This window comes from Xiphophorus hellerii, chromosome 21, assembly GCF_003331165.1.
Source record: "Xiphophorus hellerii strain 12219 chromosome 21, Xiphophorus_hellerii-4.1, whole genome shotgun sequence".
In the NCBI taxonomy this organism is placed as follows: Eukaryota; Metazoa; Chordata; class Actinopteri; order Cyprinodontiformes; family Poeciliidae; genus Xiphophorus; species Xiphophorus hellerii.
The window spans coordinates 13,010,506-13,023,261 of record NC_045692.1 but is presented as its reverse complement, the minus strand read 5'-3'; the positions used below and the strand labels follow the sequence as shown (position 1 = coordinate 13,023,261).

Below are 12,756 nucleotides of genomic sequence, written 5' to 3'. Positions count from 1 at the left end.
CTACTTCTAACGCAACAATGATCTTTATGGTTAACCCCTTAAATTTCTGCATCATCAGACTATAAGAACTATCTCTAAAAACGTAAGGTTTTTTTCACTGTGTACGTACATTTAAAAACTAATCTGGTTTCTTCCTCTCTGAGTGGTCTTTCAGCCCACGTCGGTACAGAACTCATTTCAATGTAGATAATGACACATCAGCTTCAGCAGGCATCGTTTGCTTTTGTTGTTGGGTTGAGTTATCTCTGAGACGGATCTTGTCTCCTTCCTGATTGATATGATGAGTAGACATTCCCGTACCGTTTAAACCTGAATAGCAGGCGAAGAGGATCTTTCTGGGATTGCATGGATAAGCAAGACTTCTGGCGCTCCAAAGTTTTCTCAGCTGCTTTCCTGTGATGATATCACACGAGGAAGAAGTACTTGGGAGGAAGTAGTGCTTGAGGTGTTCAGAGATGGAAAAAAAAAATAGTTTAGATGTCTTTATTCTGTAATCATAATTGTCTGGTTTCAACTCTACAGATGACAGATTCTTAGCCTAAGCCCTCCTTTATATAATACAAAATAAAAGGATTACGACTGATTAAAGGATAGCACAGGAAAAAAGCAATTCATTGTTACTTCTGTCTCGGGCGTCACTGACAGTGATAAGTAGGTTATAGATGGGTAGGGTAAGTAACCTTATTATGTTCTTGAATGATTGGCATATTCTAGGAAGCATCTATTAAATTTGAAGCTCATCAAGCCATCAACTCCTCTAATTCATTATTACACCAAGTTGGGACATATGCTCCATCAGTCATCAGTGCAAGCCATTTGCAGTATAAGAAAAAAAAAAATCTTTGCACAACTAAATAAGTGTTCCGCAAAACCAAACAGCCAAATAAAGAGCCACTGGCCATGACATGTTTTCATTTAGTGTCACAAGAAATGGCAAAGGACACTGTAAAGAAAACAAGTGATATCAGCTTTTATTTAGACTAAATGCACACCAGGAAGACTGTTACAGTACAAGACGATGCGTCAATTATCTTCACAGGCTATTAAAATAAAAATTTCAGAGATAATGCTATGCAGCTGAGAGCTCATCTTGCATTATATGATTTATAAGCGTTAAGTTGAAGTGTATTTTTATCCTTTAGGTATAAAATGCTGTGGACACATCGTTTGGTTATCTTCTATGTGTTCTTGGCAAAGCAGCAGCTTTGACTGGGAAAGCACAGGCTGAAGGACTGAGTGGAAATGATGCCGGGGTCATGAGGTTTATTTGAGCAATGCCCTTCTGTGTAGTCCCCACTTTGAAACTGAGCTTGGATCTGGCACGAGCCTCATAACCGTCTATACTTTACACTCCTTCCCATTTCTCTCGCATAAACAGACGGCGAATTTTTGCGAGCTGACGGGCTGACAGTGTGAACAATTCTCACGTTGTTACATTTTTTTCCATCTTTATCATATCTGTGACCGACTCCCACGGCTGCACGATTATTAAAAACACTTTAAGGAGCCACAACACCACCTCAAGAAAATGACACTGGTAATTTTCCAGAAGCTAAAGCTGTGTTTCAGACAGAACGACATTTCTGACAGAAGACTAAAAGCAAAATGTAGCAAATATTACTTCACAACCCAACAAAATCTCCAGAGAAATCAATTGACTTTCAGAGGGCTCTTTAGAACGATAGCCATAGGTGTGTGTGTGTGTGTGTCATTGCTTATAACTTGAGTGTCACATGAGCAGATCCCCCACCCCCAGGATTGAGCTGGAGCCAACCAGTCTGGTGAGGGAGAAGTGTGGGGACAACAAATGGTTTGACGCTGCACAAAGCGCCGGAAGCAATCGTGCTCCCTCCCATCAAACTCAACTAGAACCTGCTTGTGACCTGCCCCATCAGATGGCTCTCCGCCTTAAAAATCCAACTCAGACATTCACCTGCCTGTACAGTCAAGAAAACACCACACCATGCCTTGATAGAGGACACACTTAGCAGTTCTAAGCTTTTCTTGAGAATTCTCTCATCTTTGCATAGTTCCCACAACTACTCATGATGCTTATACTGCATAGTCAAAACCAGAATGCCATAAAAACTATAAAACTACTGATTTGCCCATTTGAACTCATAACATTATGGAAGAAAAAAAATGTCTCAAATTGCCAAGCAGAGGCTGCATCTGCCAGTGTGCCATTCCTGTAATTTTGTGGCTTAACATGGCTTTGTTTAGAGACACACCTAGTGTTTCTGGGCGCTGGGCAAGACTATTCATCACACTGAATAAGAAGCTATTGGGGCAGTGTTTGTAGTCTCATTCACTGCTATAACGAGGACCCTTCCAGAAAGCGCAGAACCTCGGTGGGGCTGAACAATGTCTTGTTGGTGTGTAATTTGTCCTCACATGGCGTCTCAACACAACCGGCCCCAGGAGGGACATGGGGAGCAAAAGTGCAGGGATAAAGAGTGCTTCTAGAGGCCTGCAGTACAGGCAATTTATTTCCCACAAACTGACGAGGAAATCATGACAGAAGAAGGACCCAGAGGACACTTGTCTTCTCATTTTACACCCCAGTATTTTTGCCAGGGTGAAAAGAGGCGTCGGGAGAGCCAACATACACACAAACTTGTTGGATTCATGCAAGATATTATTCAAGGCAAATATGGATTTGAACAATATCATTTTCAACAGAATTCAATACAGGTGGAGGTTGTGGCGAACTCTGGCCTAGCTGACAGCTGCCGTTACCTTGAACCAGATGTTGGGCTATCAGATTTGGGTCAAGAGAAAGGCAGAGCAAAATGGCAAGACGGCAGAAAAATGAAAGTCAAAAACCTAAAAAAACCTGTACTGTGTACACCTTTAGGTGGTCAAGGTGATGCCAGGGGCTCGAGCTGATTGCCCCAATTTTCAACAAAGCCTCCAGAAAACACTGATAAATCAGGTGACTTCTTAAAATGAGCCTAAAGTTTACATTTCTGTTCTGGTGTGCAGATATTTACCAACTGCCTCAGCAGCACAAACAAACTGTCATGAGATTTAGGACCACAGAACAGAACAAGTAAATTCATTAAATGAAATTTCTCTATGAGTTAAGAACCTTAACTTAATTTTAATTTGAGACAGTCTATTATGACGTACCATTAAATAGTCTGCAAAAGCAGGAGGGACTTTCTGTTACTGTGCTGAATTATATCAGACTTTACTTGGTCTACTGGGACCTTTGTGTTATTTGGCAGTTATTAATCTGAGAAAAAAAAACATGAGGGGTTCCTCAAGACACTTGGTTCCCCTTTTATTGAAGATCTTTATGCTCTCCGAGGTCTTCATATGCACACACAAATTTATATTCTTGTGTCATCAAGGTCACTAATTGTGTCCATAATATGAATGACTTTATAGTTTTGAATTTGAACTGTACAATAACAAACAAACAAACAGAAAAAACAATGATCAATGCAATATCAACGTGCACAAGACTGCATAGACCAACAATAACTCGAGTACAATATTTGGACTGTTGTAATATTTCAACTGTCATGTATTCAAACACTGCTTACAAATAGTTGCATGGACTTTCACTTTCACTGCCATTTTGTCCATACCTAATAGATCTCAGTGACCCAGATGTTGAAACGAACAGTGGCAGGATTTACTATGATGACAGACACAAAAAGACAAATGTTGGTTGATTACAATCGGTAACGCTTTCCCAATAAACATGCAATTTCATGTTTTCTTCTTCCATCAGCATGTTTGTTAGCTTAAGCAGAAAAGACAGAAGTCTTTGATTTTGGCCTGAATAATGCAAAAGATTACTCTACCAGACACTGTACCCAACTCAAACTAAAATGTGAAAGTCATGTAAAACATATTTCACCTCTAATTTATCTGAAGAAGAAATCCTTCAGTCTGGTAGAGTCTGGTAGGTATCAGTCCCTGTAGCTACCGACCAAAGAGCATACAAAAAATTAACCTAAAATTTAACATCCACTTAAAGCCCATTTAAAATTAACTTTGCACCATTAATTACTCCAACAACCGTCCTTTAAAAAACAAAATCAATGGAAAATGTTCAAACTTCTCCTGATGGGGAAAATCAACAAGCAAAAAAAAAAGAAAAACTATTCTAATTGTATGCGACCTAGTCCCACTCAAGATATTCTTTCCTCTGGAATCACTGCAAGGTAATGGCACTAAAGTGGCAGAGACCAACAACAAGCCAGGCCCCACATTTACTGAAAGCTGATCACACTCATCAATCTTTAATGGCGGCAGTAACTCCAGGATGTCGCAGGATGAGAAGCAGACGGTTCAGCATCTGGTTGTCAGAGAAACACTGGGAGTACAATGGTTGGATATGTAAATCACAATGGCAATTTGCCAACTTAGCATTTACGCAATGACAAAAAATGACTACTGTTATGAGTATGTGTCTTCAAACAACAATGTCCATCAGTGGTTAATCGCTATGGGAAGATTTACTGATAACAGTAGGGAAATCAGGTTAATGTAGAGGCTGATGTGTTGGGTTATCCCAAGTTGATCTCCAAGGGTCAATTACCTAATTGATCCGAGTCATTATTAATCCACTACTGACCCCGCTGCTTATTGGAGTGTGTACATTAAAAAGCTTGTTTTACAATAACACAAGGTTTTTGCCTGATGAGCAGATTGTAATAAGCTGATCTCCATAAGTCAAATGGGTCAGTTGCTTTTCAACATGGAAGGAAAAAATAGATATAAAGAGAAACAATTGGTGGAGGGAAAATAGCAGTGGGAAAAAACCTAAATCTATATGTCACAATAAACACATGATCAATATCAATAGATACTACGTTCAATAGACTATTCAATCATTTCAGTGAACTCTGACCCAGAACTGCACAGTGATCTGCGGCTTTAGCCACTTAACGTCTCACAGCCAGCTAAGCAAGGTGGGGGGTATCAACTAACTCACTCTCTCTGGTTACCTAGCAACCACCTGCATAGAATCAGTTAAAGGTTTTGTCTCCATCCTTCGTAACTGATTAAAAATTTTAAAAAAACAATAGCATGGAAAAAAAAAAGAAATGAGCACAACAGCTCAAGAGGAAATTGTGAATAAAACAGAAAAAGTAATGTCACCATTTTGGCTCCATTTCAGATATTTGAAACAAAAAACTAATCAATTATCCATATAGACTCGTATGAAATCCTTGTATTGTGATACGTTTTTCAGGCATACTGTCCAGCCCTAACTCAAACTAAAACGTGAAAGTCATGTAAAACATATTTCACCTCTAATTTATCTGAAGAAGAAATCATTTTGAATATAGAAAGGTATGGGTTGGAACCAGTATCAATGTGTAGCAACGGTTTTTTTTCTGGTTTTTTTAATACTGCTTCAGAAATTACTAGGATGTCCCATTACACCAGTTTTGTGATTTAAAGTTGTTTTATTGATGCCAGAGTCACTCTGGCTGTATAGAAAACGTTGCACTAAACTGCCAGTAAGCTGGCTGCAAGAAACTAAACTAAACAGTGTTCAAACATCCAGCAATTTCCAGATAAAGAGCAAAAACAAGAGAAGGCAAAATAAACTATTTATTTATTTATTTTTTTGCAAAACTGATTTACAAAACTGTCAAATCAGAAAACTAAGTACAGAGGAGCACATTCATCACACTTGTGGAAGCATCAGATCAAACTAAATCTTTCAGCAATGGCAGGACCTGTAGGGAAGATCAATTTGCAAAACCTTCATTGCATTGGTCTGTAAAACAAATGTTGCAGCAAATGTTGCACAACCCCCCCACAAGATCATCTCCACAGGCTCACCCGGGTGTATCTATTTTTCCAACGATGCAAGATCATAAAACAGCAGGAATTTGTCGTTTCAGTGTTTGAATCATGTCAACATTTGTACTTGACAGAACTGCATTCATCATATTGCGCAGCAGAGTTGCATCAGCAGAGAGTTGGCTGCGGTTCTCTTCTTACCGTGGTCTTAGTCCAGAGAGTCCCTCAGGCCATTGCTGCAAGATGATGAAGCCTGGAAACCTTTACGCATCACTCTCTTCTCCCTGTTGGGAGAAACAACAGCAACACTTGGAATGAGCTCTCTGCAGTGGGAATGAACTGGTGTCATGCAAAAGCATCCTAGGAGCACATCCTTAAACAGTACGGCAACAAGTGAGTACTAAGTGCAACATTTATTCTGTAAGCGAGACTTCTTCTGTTTCATTAGCTATTGTAATGAAATCCAGGGAACAGCTAAAGTGTTATTTGAAGGCCCCGGGAGAGGACATTTGTGTGAACAGCATTGTTTTTTTTGGGGTTTTTTTCAATTTTTTTTTCCGAAGAGTTTTTGCGGCGCTAGTGGCTCGTATTTTTTCGACAGTAGGCAGACAGGAAGGAGGGTGAGGAGAGGGGGAAGACATGCGGCAAAGGTCGTCGGGACCGGGAGTCGAACCCACGACGTCCGCGTCGAGGACTGAGGCCTCCAAACGTGGGGCAGGGTGCTAACCCCCTGCGTCACCACAGCACGCCCCTAACAGCATTGTTTTTTGGTTGAATTTTGAGTAAAAACAATGTTTGAAAACCTAATGCGACAATGTTTTCAAAACATTTTTTTATTTATTTTTTGCTCACACACATTACCAGGCTTTTTTGGAGGGCCGTACATAGCAACTCGGCACATCTGCAGCTCACTCAGCAGCTTGCAGCTGCCTGACAGTACAACTCACGAGTCCAGCAGGGGAAATGTGCTCTACATCTTCTGCTGTAACGGCCATGCAGTTTTGTCAATGATTTTCCATGAACCTTGATGGATTTCATGTAAACAACAATGGATTAGTGACAAATTTTTTTTGCATTATTTTTTTTACAGCCACAGTTACTCAATTATCTGCTTTAAACCTTCAACAACTAACAGCTTCAAGGAAGACTTTTGGACTGTTCTATTAGAGGAACAGTCATCAGTGACTTTTAAAGCATTCCCAGAATTCTAAAATAAAGACCATCAAAACAATTCAAAAGTTCGTGACTGGGAAAAGAGCAGTTCTGCAAACTAAACCTGCACTGAGAAAAAGGTGAAATTCTGTAATGTAAGTTTGTACAAATGCCTCCAAAATGGCCACTCATTCCGTTTAGCTGCCAGACTTGAACTGTAAGCTCCACACATATATATCTTGATTTACCGAGAAAGAAACATGCAAATATAAGTGTACCAACCTTGAGAAAACTCCTTCATAAAATATACTTAGAACTCATGAATGAAGCAAATTGGTGGCATCATTATACTGTGAGGACATTTTCAGTCTGTTCTTAAAATCTTGATATTTTTTGAAGAAATTTAAAACAGTGTACATCTTTTAGGGAAACTTGTTTCACTTTGGTGCAAATAACGACAATGGCACCACACGCCACTGCTGTGTTAAAATTCTTTTTAAGAGACTTTTAAATGTCGACAAATTGACTTAGTCAAAGGTCAAATGAGAATCCAATAACAAATGTGTCCGTCTTTAAAGGTTGCTGTACACAAACAACTCACTGATCTACCTTAAACAGCCCAAAACAGATTTGAATCCTTTTGGCCAGAAGTATTGAGCCAATAAAGACAAACATAAACACATTAACCTGTACCTGCTGCAAGAAAGATACATAAAAATAAAAAAAATCTTTTGCAAAACAATAATTTTGCATTCTATTTTATGCTTGTGTTATAAACATGTAGGGCTTACGTAGAACCCCTGTTTACAAAATTAAATGCTAAGCAGGAATACTTCTGCTTTATGCTGCACATACCAAATGAGCCAGCTGGGGAAACCACTGACATGATGTGATGTGCTGACATGACATGAGAGTAAACAGATTCTCCTTGTGAAACAAACTAAGTAAGGAACAGAAAGCCACAAGAGGGGAAAATTACATATATTTGCAAGTGCCTTACAAAAATAGCTAAAATTGACAAGTTACAGAATGTCTCAATGCAGTTTTATAATGACCTTTCACAGTAACACAACAATAATAACAATCTAAACTAATGCTTATGTAAATGTGACTATTTCAACCTTTTTCTTGCTCTTTTTCTCTTAGTAAGTCTGTTCTGACTCCTATGGAGAAATTTCCTCTAAGACTTAACTCTGTCACATGCTCAGTCACAGTCCAGACTTGATCTTTGGACTATACGACAGACTACATCGGAGGCTGAAAGCACTCTATTGATCCAGCATTACTGTAAAAAAAAAAAAAAAAAGAAAAAAGAAAGAATAAATGAAAGGGCACTGTGGATCTGATAATACCAAACAGTTATTTCAAAAGTGATCTTTTGATTTTTTTAAGAATTATGGGTGAACCTTGTTTTATTGTAACTGTGCACTGAAAGAAAAGAAAACTAAGAACTCCCACTATTTTGGTCTATAAGAGCATCAAGCAACAGCATACATTTAACACATATTTGAGTAAACATTGTGGCGATTCCACCATTTGGGATCTTCTGAAATCAAACCACTACCTTCAGCAAAGAACCTGCAGCACATTTTTCTCTAATAGTGTTGTAGTCCATGGGGATAAATGAATTAAAAATTCTAAATGTGTTAAAAATTATTTCAAACAAATGCAATATAAATACAAAACATGTCTAGGTGATGGATGAAAAGATTTGCCAGTGGAACAAAAGACAATTTACTTTTCCCCAAAATTTTCCACGCCAGATATTAGGAGGTCAAAAAACAGTCAAATTTAAGGGTCAAGTTCTCTTTAAAAAAAAATCAGAGCTGCTTCTTTATGCAAAGCTAAACTTTAACTTTATCTTTAGTCTCTCTCTTCAAATTCAAAGATAACAAAAAATACAGGTTCGTATAGCTTTCAAGGAGTTATCAATTAGTGCGATCAAACGGCTGTCTTAACTTCTCATTCTTCCAGTTATGGACTCTTTTTGTATAAAATGCTCTTAAACCAACCCAACCCAACCTAGGCTAAACTAAGCTAACAGCTGCTGAATCAGTAAGTCAGGCTCCCATAAAACAGGACAGAAAATGACCATATTGGCCAGGTCACCGAGGGGCTAACCACAATAGAGCTCTCTTCCAGTGCCTTTTAAATGGCCCACTAATGGCTGTCAATGGCATAAGAATCAAGACTGATGTCTACTCTAATGAAAGTAATTGGCATTAAGTTCCAATCCTAAAAAGAAGGTTTCATTGACATCAGTTTCCTTGACTTTAATCAATAAAGTTTGCTCCATCAGGGAAGGTGAGATAAACTGCAGTCAAACGCGTATGCTTTACCGAAAATAGAGCTGGCATTAGCCTAAAGCTGAAGAAAAGCAAGCAGCATTTGTTGACTCGCAGTACACTGCAGCCAACTACAGCACAAAAAAGGAAATCAGATAAAGACTTCCAGACAATTTCATCTGGGTTAAATTGTGAAGTGCCGATAACCACGTCCACACCTCTGCACCCGAGCCCATGCAGAATCAGCAGATTTTTTTTTTTTTTAAATTCCCCCGTTCTGCTGAGGGAAGGCCTGTGTGTGTGTGTGCGCAGCAGAGACGTGTAAACAGACAGCAGAGAGCAGGGAGGGGACGGGGATTTGCAGTGATCACTACATTTTTATAGTCCTCACACCCACGAGCTGTCATAGGCTGGTGACAACACACCCACTGTCCAAAAGTTACAGCCCAAAATGTCCGGAAGACGGCAGAATGGGAAGACACAGCGAGAGCTCAAGCAGAGGACAAGCAATCTGCAGATAAATACGACAGAAACTTAAACTTTTCTGAAACTTTATACACATCTCGGTTTTCTGCTGCAGGGCATTCAGCTCAACCTGCCTTTAAAAACAGCCAGAAAACATCTGACGTTTGCTCTATACACACGCATACTTCAGAGGAATGTAACCGAACTGGATCTCTCTAAGGAGAGGTTAGCCATAAAGATCAGAAGCACAAGATGAATGCTGCACCTCTACCCAGCTGTTTCGTTGCCCAGTTTCAGTTTGAACCAGAAAGAAAGACCAAAGAAAATGAGTGAGACAGGATGTGTTATCCTTTTATCTTTGGTGTTGGTCCAATCATGAAAGAGCACCACTTTTATTGGCTGATGAGCAGGTGTGCAACAAGATCTTGCAGCACAAGACTGTGCAATATAAAAGCAAACTACATTTCTCGCAGGATTTCTCCAAATTGATTTTAAAAGACACACAGTATGTTGAAAGGTTATTAAAGAGGGGGAGACAGGCGTACTCAAGTCATCTTAATTTAACTAGTTTTACGGAGAGTAAGGCATTATCATGATTATCATTAAAGCGTTACCAATTGTGTAACAAAATTAACAAATAAACGAAAGCCCTGCTTATGGAGCTAAACCTCAGCAAATATTCTTTCCCACAGTTAAGTGGCCGGTGGAATTAAAGAAAGAAAAAGGACAGAAACTTTTTGATTTTAAACTACAATAAGCTAACTTTCATGGGCTCTTTAGGGAGGAGCAATAACAGCAGAATTCATTAGAACAACACATGAAGCAAATATAGTGGGGCATTTGTCATAAAACAGAAACTACTCATTGAAAGAAGGATCATATGTATAATTTTAAGATGCAAACTGGTGAAATGTAATAAATATACAGGAGAGTTTGGACACACTAAGGTCTTTTGAGGCCTGTAATTGAAAGAAACTATTTTTATGGACACTGTGGAAACCCTCCGTAGGGCTGTACAGTGTGACCTGCTAATGCGGCTAAACTTAGCATCTGATTCGTAGATTTACTCCAGGTGGTCAGCAGCAGAGGAGCACCACAAGGGACTGTACTCCTACCATTCCTTTTCACTCTGTACACCTTAGACTTCCAGTACAAGTCAGAGTGCTGTCATCTGCAGAAATACTCAGATGACTGAGATTGACAAGAAGCTGAATTACAGAGAGCTGGTGGTTCGTTTGTGTCATAGTGGAGGAACAATCATCTTATCTTGAATGTGAACAAAACAAGCGAGATCAATGTAGATTTCAAGAGAAACAGAAACCATATTTCTGTCATGGGAGGAGAAGCAGAGGTGAGAAAGGAGAATAATACCCTGCATGTTCTCCTGAAACACAGATTGGACTCAAAAGGCAGCAATAAAGCCATCTACGAGAAGGGACAAAACAGACTACTTTTTGACGAAGCTAAAACCCTTCAATGTTTGCAGCAAGATGCTGTTGGAGAGAGCGTCATCTCTTCTGCCATCATCTGTTGGGGTAGAAGAGTCTGAGTCAGGGACTAAAAAAGCTGATAGAGAAAACTGGTTCTATTTTGAGACTGCTGTTGAAGATCTGGTGAGTGTTGCCAAAAGAAGGCGTGCTCATAAAAACAACGTTACGAACGGCCCTGAGCAGTCTCTTCATGAGATTACTATACAACTAATGTCTTCAGTCAGGGGTTTTGTTACAACTGCTATAACACAGACTGCTATTGGGGATTTTTCCTGCCATCAGCATGTACAACAACTCTGAAGAAAATTGGATCATATGAGTTATAACTTAATTTCCCTTTGGGAATTAATACGTAATAAAAAGGTATGCTTGAATGTAATTGAATCTAATCCAATCTGTCAAACAATCAACATACTATTCATATTTCCTAAGCGAAATGTGTTTTAGAATTTGGCATTTTAAAAACTTTGGAATTCCAGTGTTTTATTATGAACAAAGCTTAAAACTCAAATCAATCCTAAATTGAAAAAGATATTTTCAGCATGCTGGTGCCTAACATTAAAGGAGAGAAATCAGAATTAGAGAGTCAGAGCTTCACCAGAGCTGTGCATCAGATGAAACGTGCAGCATGCTGATGAGTGTTACTGGTTGTTCCGAGTGTATTTGTGTATAGAAGGATCAAAGCTGCTAAAAAGGCACACTTTTGTGTTAACATTGGCACGAGGTGCTTTACCTTTCAAGTTTATCTGTCACTTTATCGCTCTCAGGCACGTAATCTAGGTTAACTTCTTCTGCGTTACCAACTTGAAATGTGGCACAATAAAACACTTATCTTGTCTTTTATTATATCTACATTATTTATATCTTTTATTTCACAACGGTGGAGTCTTAAAAAAATCTGGAAGTGTTTGCTTATTTTCACGAAGGTGAAGCTGGTGAGCAGGAGAACAAAAAACAAAGAACCTATTAAATAACATGCAGACAGCTGATGCAGAAGCTTCTACAAGTGTGGCTTAAGTAGCAACAGCTAGCTCTCTTATCTGATCCCGGCGACAGTAAAAACAAATGTTTAAGCGTAATAATGGGACTGATACGATGAGTTGTAAAAGACGTGCTGTAAAAGGATGAGTCACAGCGAAAGGTAAATGTGGAGGAGGCTGAGACAGCTGTGACAATAGGATCGAAAGTGAGCAAAATTAATGGAGACGTATTTTAAGAATGGCTGGCCTTGCATGGCGGGTATCTATTGTGCTTGGAAAAGGGGGACGTGTCCACCGACTAATCAGTTTGCAAGGAACGAGTTCCCACATTGCATGCAGTGAAAGTGAAACAAAAAAAAGACAGATCTCATGTTAGTGTGTGTGTATTTGGGTGGGTTCAGGGGAATCGGATGACATAACTGTGTCATTTTATCAGCCGAGGACGTCGACAGGCATAAATTACTCACTTAGTAGTAGTAGATCAATTTGAATTTTCAGAAACGTGACGACAGAAAGCATACAATCGTTTTCTCCTCTACCGAGCCGCAGTCTGAGCAATGTGATGATCCCTGGAGCACGTTTAAGGGGGATGACTGTAAAACCCGGCATTAC

At 39.3% G+C, this 12,756-nt stretch overlaps 1 protein-coding gene across 5 annotated transcripts in view; it reads right to left on the bottom strand.

The window, feature by feature from the left end:
* Nucleotides 1–12,756, bottom strand: part of ncoa2 (nuclear receptor coactivator 2) — a 74,537-nt gene that overhangs the window by 49,346 nt on the left and 12,435 nt on the right. For 4 of the 5 annotated variants that reach the window (XM_032551231.1, XM_032551229.1, XM_032551233.1 and 1 more), the window contains exon 2: nucleotides 5,974–6,056. The gene's annotated coding sequence lies outside the window, so the exon portion shown is untranslated. Of the gene's footprint in view, nucleotides 1–5,973; nucleotides 6,060–12,756 lie in introns of all 5 variants that reach the window. The other variant, XM_032551230.1, reaches the window with a different exon arrangement.